Source organism: Schistocerca americana, chromosome 3 (genome assembly GCF_021461395.2).
Source record: "Schistocerca americana isolate TAMUIC-IGC-003095 chromosome 3, iqSchAmer2.1, whole genome shotgun sequence".
In the NCBI taxonomy this organism is placed as follows: Eukaryota; Metazoa; Arthropoda; class Insecta; order Orthoptera; family Acrididae; genus Schistocerca; species Schistocerca americana.
The window spans coordinates 367,189,954-367,204,724 of record NC_060121.1 but is presented as its reverse complement, the minus strand read 5'-3'; positions in this window follow the sequence as shown (position 1 = coordinate 367,204,724).

The following is a 14,771-nucleotide window of genomic DNA, read 5'->3' as shown; positions in this document are numbered from 1 at the left end:
TAAGTACAGAATGTTCTTCTCGGGAAAACTACACGTCGCTAGTCTTAATGAGTCTGACGTCTTGCTACGCCTTCCTCCTCGCGACGCCGGTTTCCTACTATTCTCGGTGGTATTTATTTTAAAGAAAGATAGGAAAACAAATCAATAAAAGATGTTAATTCAACTTCTGCTCCATTTCCCTACGCTTTCAAAAATGGCTCTGAGCACTATGCGACTTAACTTCTGAGGTCATCAGTCGCCTAGAACTTAGAACTAATTAAACCTAACTAACCTAAGGACATCACACACATCCATGCCCGAGGCAGGATTCGAACCTGCGACCGTAGCGGTCGTTCGGCTCCAGACTGTAGCGCCTACGCTTTCCTTGGTTCCTGGAGTGTGGGGACGAGACATGGTGGCCAGGCCTTAGCTTTGTGACCCCTTCCCACTTTTCCCCCCACACGTACCTTTGGGCTCCGGGAAGGTTACGGTGTTGGAGTATGTTTCATTGTGGCCGTGCTGTCTAACGCACGGCTTTCCGGAGTGGGAAAGAGAGCCTGGTCTCCGGCACGAATCCGCCCGGCGGATTTGTGTCACGGTCCGGTGAGCTGGCCAGTCTGTGGATGGTTTTTAGGCGGTTTTCCATCTGCCTCGGCGAATGCGGGCTGGTTCCCCTTACTCCGCCTCAGTTACACTATGTCAGCGGTTGCTGTGCAAACAAGTTCTCCACGTTCGCGTACACTACCATTACTCTACCACGCAAACATAGGGGTTACACTCGTCTGGTGTGAGACGTTCCCTGGGGGGTCCACCGGGGGCCGAACCGCACAATAACCCTGGGTTCGGTGTGGGGCGGCGGAGGGGTGAAGTGGACTGCGGTAGTCGTCGTGGGGTTGTGGACCACCACGACTGCGGCGGGGACGGCGCCTCTCCGTCGTTTCTAGGTCCCCGGTTAACATACAATACATACAATACAACACAAACCCCTCACATCTGCGATTCCCATGTGGGAACTAGTGATGGATTCTCTGCAACATTCTGTCATCTCGCACCATTGGTCGTGGAATAGTGGCGACTGGATTAGAGTATTACCGTCCCGTGTGTTGGTTGCCGCTAATACCACAGCACAAACGGCTGCGTTTGATATAGTGTCGCGACAGGGAAGCATGGCCTGCTGGTGAACGGCGTCGCACTTTCCTCAGTGATGAATCTAGCTTCTGCACTATCTCGGCTGACCATCGTCAGCAATCATGTCAGCAGCCTGGAGAAAGGTCCCTTTTTTCAAGTGCATCGTTAAGCTCAGCGATATTACTCCTGGAGTCATGGTATGGGGAACCATCAGATATGACTTCAGTCACATCTGGCAGTGACTGAGGGAACTCTGACAGCGCAACAGTATGTGAAGAACATCTCGTGTCCTACTGTTTATGTCTCATGAGACAGTATTTTGGGACCATTTTTAACAAGATAATACTCATACATATATTCTGAATATCGCACCTTATGATAATGTGGAAAAAAACTGTGCGTTATGATGCGGAGTGATATTCAGAAAACTTCTATGTCAACTGACTCTGACCGCAATTACATGCGACTGCTTGTCTACAGACAGCAGATGTCTCTATGAAATGTCTGTGTGATGCTGAAATACTCTAGTGGCTAGCAAGATCCCCAGATCTGTACCCGATACGACAAACGTTTGATCAACTAGGCCGTTAGCTCCGTCCCAGTGTCAGTATCAGGAAATCTAGGAGTAGTTCTAACAGTTGTGGGTTAAACTGCATCAGGAGAGGACGTCTGTATGACACCTTTCACAACTGAAACAGTCCATACATAAAGACCAGCGGGGATGCAACATCACACTATTAAGTGGACTCAACTGCCATGTTTTTTTTTTTTTTTTTTTTTTTTTTGTAAATTTGAGTTGATTTTGTAATCAATGAAATAACATGACACATTCATTACAGTAGTGCAGTTGATCGTCTTGAGGTTGAAGCTCTTTTGTCTGTGTTTGCTTCAACAACCCCACCCAAAACATATGTACAGTCGTATTTCTTGTCCTGCTCCCATTTGGGTACTTTACTTTTTTTGCTATGCAATGTGGTTTTAACACCTGGCCTTTCAGACAAACAGCCTTCAGGACGGACTATAAGCATTTCAATTGGTCATTTTCCACCCTTGCGAACAAACACTACTGGCCATTAAAATTGCTACACCAAGAAGAAATGCAGATGATAAACGGGTATTCATTGGACAAATATATTACATTAGAACTGACATGTGGTTACATTTTCAGCAATTTGGGTGCATAGATCCTGAGAAATCAGTACCCAGAACAACCACCTCTGGCCGTAATAACGGCCTTGATACGCCTGGGCATTGAGTCAAAAAGAGCTTGGATGGCGTGCATTGAGTCAAACAGAGCTTGGATGGCGAGTACAGGTACAGCTGCCCATTCAGCTTCAACATGATACCACAGTTCATCGGGAGTAGTGACTGGCGTATTGTGACGAGCCAGTTCCTCGGCCACCATTGACCAGACGTTTTCAATTGATGAGAGATCTGATAAACGTGCTGGCCAGGGCAGCAGTCTAACATTTTCTCTATCCAGAAAGGCCCGTATAGGACCTGCAAGATGCGGTCGCGCATTATCCTGCTGAAATGTAGGGTTTCGCGGGGATCGAATGAAGGGTAGAGCCACGGGTCGTAACACATCTGAAATGTAAGGTCCATTGTTCCCCATACCATCACGCCGGGTGATACGCCAGTATGGCGATGACGAATACACGCTTCCAATGTGCGTTCACTGTGATGTCGCCAAACACGGATGCGACCATCATGATGCTGTAAACAGAACCTGGATTCATCCGAAAAAATGACGTTTTGCCATTCGTGCACCCAGGTTCGTCGTTGAGTACATCATCGCAGGCGCTCCTGTCTGTGATGCAGCGTCAAGGATAAGCGCAGCCATGGTCTCCAAGCTAATAGTCCATGCTGCTGCAAACGTCGTCGAACTGTTCGTGCAGATGGTTGTTAACTCAGGGATCGAGACGTGGCTGCACGATCCGTTACAGCCATGCGGATAAGATACCTGTCATCTTTACTGCTAGTGATACGAGGCCGTTGGGATCCAGTACGGCGCTCCGTATTACCCCCCTGAACCCACCGATTCCATATTCTGCTAACAGTCCTTGGATCTCGACCAACGTGAAAAGCAATGTCACGATACGATAAACTGCAATCGCGATAGGCTAGAATCCTACCTTTATCAAAGTCGGAAACGTGATGGTACGCATTCCTCCTCCTTACACGAGGCATCACTACAACGTTTCACCAGGCAACGGCGGTAAACTGCTGTTTGTGTATGAGAAATCGGTTGGAAACTTTCCTCATGTCAGCACGTTGTAGGTATCGTCACAGGCGCAAACCTTGTGTGAATGCTCTGAAAAGCTAATCATTTGCGTATCAGAGCATCTTCTTCCTGTCGGCTAAATTTCGCGTCTATAGCACGTCATCGTCGTGGTGTAGCAATTTTAATGGCCAATAGTGTAACTTCTCCAGAAGGTGCTGCTTCGCACCAGCTGTCAGGAGAAAACTACTTGCTTTTGTAAACTGATTTGTGGGCTCAGACCACGGTCCATTGAAAAGAATTGGAAAAGACTAGATCTGTATCTCCAGCATGAACTAAAACCCAATTCTCTAGGATACCGAAAACCAGTTTAATCGTTCACAAGAGCGATCAACCACACGCGTGACCAGGAAATAAATATGTTACAACTGACGGCACTGACCCACTCGCGACATGATTGGCCACTGATTTACAAGCTGGCACGTGACAGACCCAACACGAGTAGTGGGTTTTGACTAGAAAGTGCTTCGTGTGGAACGGACTGTAAGCGAAGTCGATCGGAGGCGACGAGAAGAGCCCGCTGTGGGCCTGGCTGGCGCTGCGGAGGCGGAGGCGGCCGTGGCGGCGTGGGAGGCGGTCTGGCGGTCCGGCCGACTACCTGTTCGCCCCCGCGCTAGCGGCGTTGGGCCGCGCTGCGCTAACGAGCCAAGCATAATGGCGTCCAATTTGGAAGGGCCCGCAGCGCCGGCGGATGCACGCAGCGACACGCGCCGCGCCAGCCCTGCTGCGTCGCCCGGCGCGGCTCTTCCACGAACACGTGGGCGGCGCGGGCTGCCTACGGAAGGGCAAGCCCGCAGACGCCTCGTTCCCTTACAAAGTGCTGATGAGGGACTCAGGTGTAACAGCGGCGTAGTCAGCACTGGATGAATAGTTAATCACCCTTCAGCAGATAGAACGCTGACATTAGCTACCACCTCATCTAGCACTGATTATGGGAAGTCCACAACTTTCTGCAAGTGTTCCATATTCAACTGAAGCCACTCATATATTTTTAGACCTCATCGTGCTACCGTACGATAGATTTAATAGAGACAGTTTTCAACTTAAAAGAAAAAAAAGTCGACAGTTTCTAAAAAGAAATATTAAAATCAAAATTATATTGGACTGCAGCTGTTGGGTCTAAAAATATATCTAGGTTTCGAAAATAACTGTTTCTATTTACTCAGGGGAGAGGGGTCAATAGAAACAGTAGTGCTAATGTTATTATTTTTTCTGTTTACTGGTATTCAGGTGAATGGGACCATGTCACAATCTCTTTCGAACCTAGTGGAAGTTTCCTTTAAAAATATTTGTTTTCGTTTATTTTGTCACAATCTCTTTCGAACCTAGTGGAAGTTTCCTTTAAAAATATTTGTTTTCGTTTATTTTTGAACTCGTAATGACTTGGTCGGTTGGTTGTAACTTTGCTGTTGTTTATCTTTCGGTGACTTTGTGCACTTCCAACTGCGAGAGAAACCAAATATACCGGGTAATCAAAAAACCAAATTCATGTTGTATTCTCGCAGGTAGATACCGGGTGATCAAAAAGTCAGTATAAATTTGAAAACTTAATAAACCACGGAATAATGTAGATAGATAGGTAAAAATTGACACACATGCTTGGAGTGACTTGGGGTTTTATTAGAACAAAAAAAAAAAAAAAAAAAAAAAAAAAAAAAAAAAAAAAAAAAGGAAGAAAAGTTCACAAAATGTCTGACAGATGGCGCTTCACAGCAAAACGCGTCAGTGCTACCTTGACGGGTGAAAGATACGTCGATATGTTACAGAATCGCATCATCCCCAGCCTGGATGATAAACACCTGCTGGAACGTACGATGTTTATGCAAGATGGCGCTCCACCCCATATTGCTAGACGCGTGAAAGATCTCTTGCGTGGCCAGCCGTTGTGGCCGAGCGGTTCTAGGCGCCTCAGTCTGGAACCGCAAGACCGCTACGGTCGGAGGTTCGAATCCTGCCTCGGGCATGGATGTGTGTGATGTCCTTAGGTTAGTTAGGTTTAAGTAGTTCTAAGTTCTAGGGGACTGATGACCTCGGATGTTAAGTCCCATAGTGCTCAGAGCCATTTGACCCATCTCTTGCGAGCGTCATTTGGTGATGATCATGTGGTCAGCCGCCACTTTCGTCATGCGTGGCCTCCCAGGTCCCTAGACCTCAGTCCTTGCGATTATTGGCTTTGGTGTTACCTGAAGTCGCAAGTGTATCGTGATCGACCGACATCTCTAGGGATGCTGAAAGACAACATCCGACGCCAGTGCCTCACCATAACTCCGGACATGCTTTACAGTGCTGTTCACAACATTATTCCTCGACTACAGCTATTGTTGAGGAATGATGGTGGACATATTGAGCATTTCCTGTAAAGAACGACATCTTTGCTTTGTCTTACTTTGTTATGCTAATTATTGCTATTCTGATCAGATGAAGCACCATCTGTCGGACATGTTTTGAACTTTTGTATTTTTTTGGTTCTAATAAAACCCCATGTCATTCCAAACACGTGTGTCAATTTGTACCTCTGTATCTACATTATTCCGTGATTTATTCAGTTTTCAAATTTATACTGAATTTTTGATCACCTGCGAGAATACAACACGAATTTGGGGCTATTTTATAATCTTTCTAAAAATATCTGCTAACTGATTAAATCCTGAACTTAACTATTAACCTCTTTAATTAAGCAAAGCGGTCCCAGTGCGTTAATAATCTGCCTAACGATGCAGTTCATGAAATGCCCCCTGTACGTTGATAATTTTCGTAACAAACTAATCGTGAAATGAAAATATCTTACCTCGTAACATAATTGCTAGAAAACGTGGTGCCTGTCGCTCTCTGCGCGCCAGATGCAAATTTCTATCTACATTTGCTGAGAGCTTAGTGCAGTGCTCCGGACAACAAGTAAACTGTTTTATACACCTCACTGAGTGAGACACTCTTTAAATAAAACTGGCTTGGATTGAGGATGTGGACAGTACTCTCAAAGAACTATTTCTTTAACAAACTGGTTTTGAATTATGTGATATATTATTACTTGTTTGAAATTCATGTTAAAACACTCATAAGGGCAATACAGATACCACAAATGTTAGACAAATAATTAATAAACATAAAAATACCGTACGGTGAAAAGTTACTCAATCTTTAATGAAAAATCTAAAGTTCCCTGATATGGATGTCTCATTCAACAATGGTTCCAAAGTACGCGCGACTGTAACACAACTGAATAAAAAGTATTACCTTCCTTCCTCTTCATATGCTTGTGTAATCTCATTACATCTCATTTCATTTTAAATCACTGATCGAATCTTTGTCCTCTGTTCCGCAATATTTACACAGAAATCATTTTAGTTATTTGCAGATACACTTAACTTTACGTCTACATTGCCACAAGTCCTCTGTTCGACGTCAGTCTCACTACACCTCTAACAATAGAATTCCCGCGCTCTTCGCTGCCAAACAGCGATGACATAACAGACACAGCTACTCTGATGGAAGACTGCGCGCGAATAATCAGAAAATTCAAAATTGTCGCCTAGCGTTTAAGACATCCAAAGTATGTACAAACTCCAGAAATGCAAATAACGAACTCCCAATAGACCTGTTTCATCAGGAATATAAAAAAACAAAATTTTACTTCGTTGTAACACGAAATTGAGCAACTTAGTTTGTTTATACGTTAGGTAACTCACACCATATTAAATTAATGTGTGTGAAATTTTATGGGACTTAAGTGCTAAGGTCATCAGTCCCTAAGCTTACAAGCTACTTAACCTAAATTATCCTAGGGACAGACACACACACACCCATACCCGAGGGAGGACTCGAACCTCCGCCCGGACCAGCCGCACAGTCCATGACTGCAGCGCCTTAGACAGCTCGGCTAACCCACCATATTAAAGATGATGTCTTTCAGTCAAGGAGTCGTGCCACGAGAAATAATTAAGAGTTTTCGAACAACATCTTCTTTGAGTAAAAAATGAAACATCTGTTAAAATAAACGTATTTAATCGGTTTTGCTTTTCCTTTACAACGTCAACCTAAACTTTGCCTTCTAAATGACACATTCTACATGCATACAATCTAAATGACTGCGTACTTTTTCCATATACTTTAATCACAACACTTTCTCCTGGGCTGAACACGGTGCTACGTGCTTCTACATTTCCGTCAGTTTAGATTGGTCTTACAAGTTCAAAATACGTAAATTCACCACCACATCTAATGTCTGTTGTAGAATGGACACAATGTAATCTGACGGTGTCATCAACTTTCAAATTCACAATTTTCCTGTTAGACTGGTTTACTACCAACCTAGGCAAAGAAATCTTTGAGTGATATTCTTATTTGTCTTCTGACGCTATATCATATAATTTTTTTGCAAGTTTTGTTTCTATTCACCTCATTGATTTCTGTTTACCCCATTTTACTGTACAGTACCAAATTACTGCGGTTCATCCGCTGCTCTGAATAGTCTCAGAGATTTTCAGTGTCAATAACATCGAGTGATTTATCGGATCATGCGAGATGTGATATGATGCCTAACAAGGAACCCATGAGTAGAGTTCCGTGACTCCGCAGCTCGTGATCGTGTGGTAGCGTTCTCGCTTCCCACGCCCGGGTTCCCGGGTTCGGTTCCTGCCGGGGTCAGGGATTTTCTCTGCCTCGTGATGACGTGGTGTTGTGTGATGTCCTTAGGTTAGTTAGGTTTAAGAAGTTCTAGGGGACTGATGACCATAGATATTAAGTCGCATAGTGCTCAGGGCCATTTGAACTATTTTTGAACAGTTCCGTGAACCTAGCTGTTGTCATCTTGGAAGACGGTAGTGACCACAGTATCCTCATCAAGCAGATGTAGAAGAAATGGCTATATATCCTCCTTCATGACAAGGGCAACGTCAGTGAGAGCTCTCTTAGTCCTGGAAAGAGAAACGCCTCCAATCCACCTACAGCTGAACTACACAATGGCTCACTGGGCCGTCGTTGCACTTGACACCTTGCATCAAGTAACATGAGGCATTATTGCGACTCTTCGGGCCATTCTAAAGGCCGTCTCCCCCTCTCTTTGTCTCCTCCTCTCCCCTCTCTCTGCCCATCTGCTCTTGTTCCTCTCTCTGTCCAACACCTATTTCCCCCTCAGCCTATCTCCCCCTTTCCTCCTTTCCCCGTCCACGTCATCCTTTTCTCTGTCCCCCTCCTTTCCCCTATCTATGTCCATTTCCTCCTTTCCCCTCTCTGTCCATGTGCGCCGGCCGGGGTGGCCGAGCGGTTCTAGGAGCTTCAGTCTGGAACCGCGCGACCGCTACGGTCACAGGTTCGAGTCCTGCCTCGGGCATGGGTCTTTGTGATGGCCTTAGGTTAGGTAGGTTTAAGTAGTTCCAAGTTCTAGGGGACTGATGACCTCAGCAGTTAAGTCTCATAGTGCTCAGAACCATTTGAACCATTTGTCCATGTGATCCTCCCCACCTTCTGTCACCAAGTTATCACCTACATACCAATAGCACGCTAGTGGTTGTTACCCCAAAATTATTTCCAGATTGTAAGTAATACGTGTACCAAGTTTGGCTAAAATCGGTCCATGGGTTTAAGAGAACCTTTTCACCTTCGGCTTTGCCAGGATATGCACATACCACATTATTTCACATATGTTTAACATATTACACACATGTTACTACACATATTTCAGCTTTATCACTAACGAATTTCCCCCTAAAGTTTCATTTTCACGCAGTTCAATCTTTATGACGGCATATTTCCTGAACAAAGTTTCGCTAAATAATATAATTTTGCAAGTACATTTAGTATTATATTTGGTGAGTGTTTCCAAAATTTGTTGAGAATAGAATTAATAACAAAGAAGTAATAAATGTAAACTTTATACAGAATGCGGCAGTTTTTCATGCGTCTCAGTGTTTATGAAGTCATATCTCCTGAGCAAAATAGACCAATAAAGAAGGAAAAATAGAGAATATAAACATTAGTTCTAATAGTTTAAAAAACTATGAGTCTTAGAATAATAATATTTTGGAGGTACATTTAGTGGGACATATGAACACTGAATGCTAAATGTGTCGTAAATATAGTTAATAGTAAAGAAGTAATAAATTAAATAAGATGCGGGACTTTTACTGCATGAAAAGCGAAAATGTAGTAAGAGATCAATTTTCTTTTGATTTCATCATGTTGTGGGGGTTGTCAGCGAGAAAACTTTCGTTAAGATTTGAAATTATGTTTAAAGTCTGTTTAAAGTCACTAAGTGCATTCATTCTCAAATACTGGATGAACAAAGTCTGGGAATTCACGTGTCATGAGCTACACTTCTTTTTCATTCCCACCCGTACCCCAATGATACCCACGTGGTTCTAACGGAAACGGAGGGAGCTAAACAACAACATTACGAGTATGCTGAAACTGAAGAAAGTTTAAAGATTGTAGGAAAGATTAGGGAAGAGTTGCAAATTCCCTCCAGAGGTGAGCTATCTGCTACACAGATCCATAGGGTGTTTCCGTAAGAGCGTGTAAAAATTTAACAGTACATACAGGATGCTCCACTGAACAATCTGAGGTAGGGAACCTGGCGTCGGAGAAGCCAGATTTTGGGGGGAATAGGAATAAAAGCCCATTGTTCTGTACTTTTTTATTTACATTAGTTACAATTAGCTGCAAATACTATCGTTTGTACTCTTATCTTACAAAATGTGCTGAAACTGACGGTCATCAAACGCAATACAAGCATGATATTGGCGAATAAAATTCTGACGAACCCTGACAAATATCCCTGGTTTGTTTCGAATCACACCACAGGCAGTTACAATTCTGACAACTAATTCCATCTTCGCATCCTCTAGGGCGTCATACACAAGTGATTTTAGACATCCCCATAGGGAACAATAAAGCGGATTCAGGTCAGGTGACCTCGCTGGCCAAGTAATAGGACCACCCCTTCCAATCCAATGACCAGGAAATACTGTACCAGTACTGGTCCATAGTACTGTACTGTACGCTTCGGAATAGCACTGAATAATGAATGGTTCTGTCGTTGATTCATAGCACGTTCTGTCATGGACAATGCAAATACGACACAACGGAGCCACCTTATGGACAAGTAAACTAAACCAACTCTGCATCATGACTTCCTGGTAATCAGGCTCATCCTCCCTGTTCCCATGCAGGAAATAAAGAACGTACATGCAAATAAACACAGTAGTACGTGTAAACTTGTACGCACTTAGTTGTAAATAGGCTGGAAAACAGTAATGGTAGACAAAGCGGTAGAGAAGTTTATTTGCATGTCTCCTTAAGCTGCCCACCTGTTCAGTGGAGGATACTCTTTGCACTGTTGCATTTTTGTACGCTCTTACGGAAACACCTTGTATATAACGAAATGATTGTCATTGACATGACATGACATTCATATCCAGTCCCCCCCTAGGTTACGATGTTTCTACGACCACCGTTCTTACGGCGTGCTAACTGACTGTGCTACACCATTCCTTTGCAGATGGGGGGGGTGCTCGGATGGCCGAGGCGGTTAACTACACTGGTCGCATTTAGCGAGTGATCCAGGTTTGACGCCTGCCAGTGTGGCCGAGAGGTTCTGGGCGCTTCAGTCTGGAACTGCGCGACCGCTACGGTCGCAGGTTCGAATCCTGTCTCGGGCATGGATGTGTGTGATGTCCGTAGGTTAGTTAGGTTTAAGTAGTTGTATGTTTTATGGGACTGATGACCTCAGCTGTTAAGTCCCATAGTGCTCAGAGCCATTCGAACCATTTTTTGAACCAGGTTTGACATCCGGTCCGCCACAAATTTCCACCTACTCCCACTGATTCATTTCAGTGCCCAAATGCGGCTAACTTCATTGAAAATATTTTAATTCAATAGCTCTTTTCTGCCTTTCTGCCATGTCTCTACAACGACGCATTTTAGCTGCTCCGATTCTGTATAATCGATTGGCACTTAGGCACTACTTCATTGCCAAGATGTACATCAGTAACGGAGGACCACGTGACCGCCTCGTACCAATTCTACTGAAACGTCTCCTTAAAAAGATTATAAATGACTGTGCTTAAACTGACACACAATATTTTTAGCGCAACGCAATCTGACTTTCAAAAATCCCTACAAAAGAATGGCCCTAACTAACAATAACCTATACCTTTCATGAATCACTTACCTCACAAAAATCTTCGGTACTCAAACTACTGCAATACAGCGTGCGCCAACACTGCCAGCTGAATAAAAGACTCTAACTACTGAAGGCACTAACTACTGATAGGCATACTTAGCAAGTGAAAGATTTTGATAGAGAACAAACAATATATTTACCTTAATAGTGTTCTAAAAGTCATAATATATATATATATATATATCAGTTCATGACATGCAGTCTTACAAATTTACTATCTCTGATAGACACAGGTCCCGATCATCCGCTCTCAAAACCCCGCCATCTCTCTCCCCACATCCACCACTGCTGGCGGCTCACCTCCAACTGCGCAACGCTACGCGCTATTCACAGCCAACTGCCCAACACTACAATAGCAAATTCCAACAATGAAAACCATCCACAGAATGCACACAGCACAGTCAGTGATTTTCATACAGAGCGCTACGTGGCGTTACCAATATAAAAACCTAAACAGCCTACTTACACGACGTTTTCTAGAGTGCTCGTAAGTGGCCACTGTGCCCTTTTAAGTAGTTCACTAATAATTTTCTTCAGCGAGCTCATTTTTTTGATGCGACGGCCCTTTCCACGCTGCGGGAAGTTTCCATTAATTGCAAAACTGGTGTTATCCGCTATTGCTTTTGCGAAAGCGAGTCTCTCCACGGCCAAAGCGGCGGGAGGCCCGCTGCTGTTTTACCGGGGGACGTCATTAGGGTAGGAATGCCCGTCGGCTGAAAAACCGCGCCGGCGCTCGCTCGCCTGTGACAGGACCCGGCCGCCGCCGCCGCCGTCGCTTCTTGTAGCGCCGCGGCCTTGGCTGACGTCACCCAGTCCAGGGGCGCCGGGTGGCGGCGGCGGCGGCGGCAGCGGCGACAGAGGCGCCGCACCTCACCGGAAGCTCGTGCCCCACTTACACGTGGGCACTGCGGGTGCACGTCACGCTCACGTGGCGCCTTCTGGATCGCTGTTTATGATTACAGTTACAAGTCTGCGCGTCCGGGGATACTGAGTACGGCTTGGTCCACAGGTGCGGAACCACTGTATAAGGTGAGGTGGTTGTAGTGGTCCAGCAGTAGAGCGCTAGACTGTGGTCCTGGAGACCCGGATTCAGTCCCGGGTAGGAACGGAGATTCTTCCTCGTTCCTGCCCATCTAGGACAGTCCCAAGTCCACTCAGCTCACTACCAAATGAGTACCGGGGCTCTCTCCCGGGAGTAAAAGATGGCCGGGGCGATGGGCCCGCCACTATCCCCCTCCAGCTGCAGCGAAAAAGAAAGGTTGCACTCTACCTGGCGTTAGGCCACTAGCCATATCATAGGCTTGCCCCACAGACTTAACCTACGACAGGAATGGTGGCAATTCTGGAAGCCACTCTACACGCGTAAAGCTGAAATACTAAACACCTTTTTCCAAAGCTGTTTCACAGAGGAAGACCGCACTGCAGTTCCTTCTCTAAATCAAAGCGCGAACGAAAAAATGGCTAACATCGAAGTAAGTGTCCAAGGAATAGAAAAGCAACTGAAATCACTCAACAGAGGAAAGTACACTGGACCTGACCCGATACCAATTCGATTCTACACAGAGTACGCGAAAGAACTTGCCCCCTTCTAACAGCCGTGTACCGCAGGTCTCTAGAGGAACGGAAGGTTCCAAATGATTGGAAAAGAGCGCAGGAAGTCCCAGTTTTCAAGAAGGGTCGTCGAGCAGATGCGCAAAACTATAGGCCTATATCTCTGACATCGATCTGTTGTAGAATTTTAGAACACGTTTTTTGCTCGCGTATCATGTCATTCCTGGAATCCCAGAATCTACTCTGTAGGAATCAACATGGATTCCGGAAACAGCGATCGTGTGAGACCTAACTCGCTTTATTTGTTCATGAGACCCAGAAAATATTAGATAACGTCTCTCAGGTAGATGCCATTTTCCATGACTTCCGGAAGGCGTTCGATACAGTTCTGCACTGTCGCCTGATAAACAAAGTAAGAGCCTACCGAATATCAGACCAGCTGTGTGGCTGGATTCAAGAGGTTTTAGCAAACAGAACACAGCATGTTGTTCTCAATGGAGAGTCGTCTACAGACGTTAAAGTAACCTCTGGCGTGCCACAGGGGAGTGTTGTGGGACCATTGCTTTTCACATTATATGTAAATGACCTAGTAGATAGTGTCGGAAGTTCCATGCGGATTTTCGCGGATGATGCTGTAGTATACAGAGAAGTTGCAGTATTAGAAAATTGCAGCGAAATGCAGGAGAATCTGCAGCGGATAGGGACTTGGTGCAGGGAGTGGCAATTGACCCTTAACATAGACAAATGTAATGTATTGCGAATACATAGAAAGAAGGATCCTTTATTGTATGAATATATGATAGCGGAACAAACACTGGTAGCAGTTACGTCTGTAAAATATCTGGGAGTATGAGTGCGGAACGATTTGAAGTGGAATGATCATATAAAATTAATTGTTGGTAAGGTGGGTGCCAGGTTGAGATTCATTGGAAGAGTCCTTAGAAAATGTAGTCCACCAACAAAGGAGGTGGCTTACAAAACATTCGTTCGACCTAAACTTGAGTATTGCTCATCAGTGTGGGATCCGTACCAGGTCGGGTTGACAGAGGAGATAGAGAAGATCCAAAGAAGAGCGGCGCGTTTCGTCACAGGGTTATTTGGTAAGCGTGATAGCGTTACGGAGATGTTGAGCAAACTCAAGAGGCAGACTCTGCAAGAGAGGCGCTCTGCATCGCGGTGTAGCTTGCTGGCCAGGTTTCGAGAGGGTGCGTTTCTGGATGAGGCATCGAATATATTACTTCACCCTTCTTATACCTCCCGAGGAGATCACGAATGTAAAATTTGAGAGATTCGAGCGCGCACGGAGTCTTTCCAGCAGTCGTTCTTCCCGCGAACCATACGCGACTGGAACAGGAAATGGAGGGAATGACAGTTGCACGTAAAGTGCCCTCCGCCACACACCGTTGGGTGGCTTGCGTAGTAGATGTAGATGTAGATGTAAATCTCAAAAGGTAAGGGATCATGTGGCTTATCAGACAATAGAGAATTCCACGAGAAAGACAATGATGGCTTTCATTCGGACACAGCTTTATTCATTTTCGAGTTATGTAGGATTTTGTACAGAAAACTCAATTTAGTTTTACCAGTGATAACACACAATGGCTAATGTACTCGACGTGTTGCGCAGCACGTTATACGGTTACTGTCATCTGC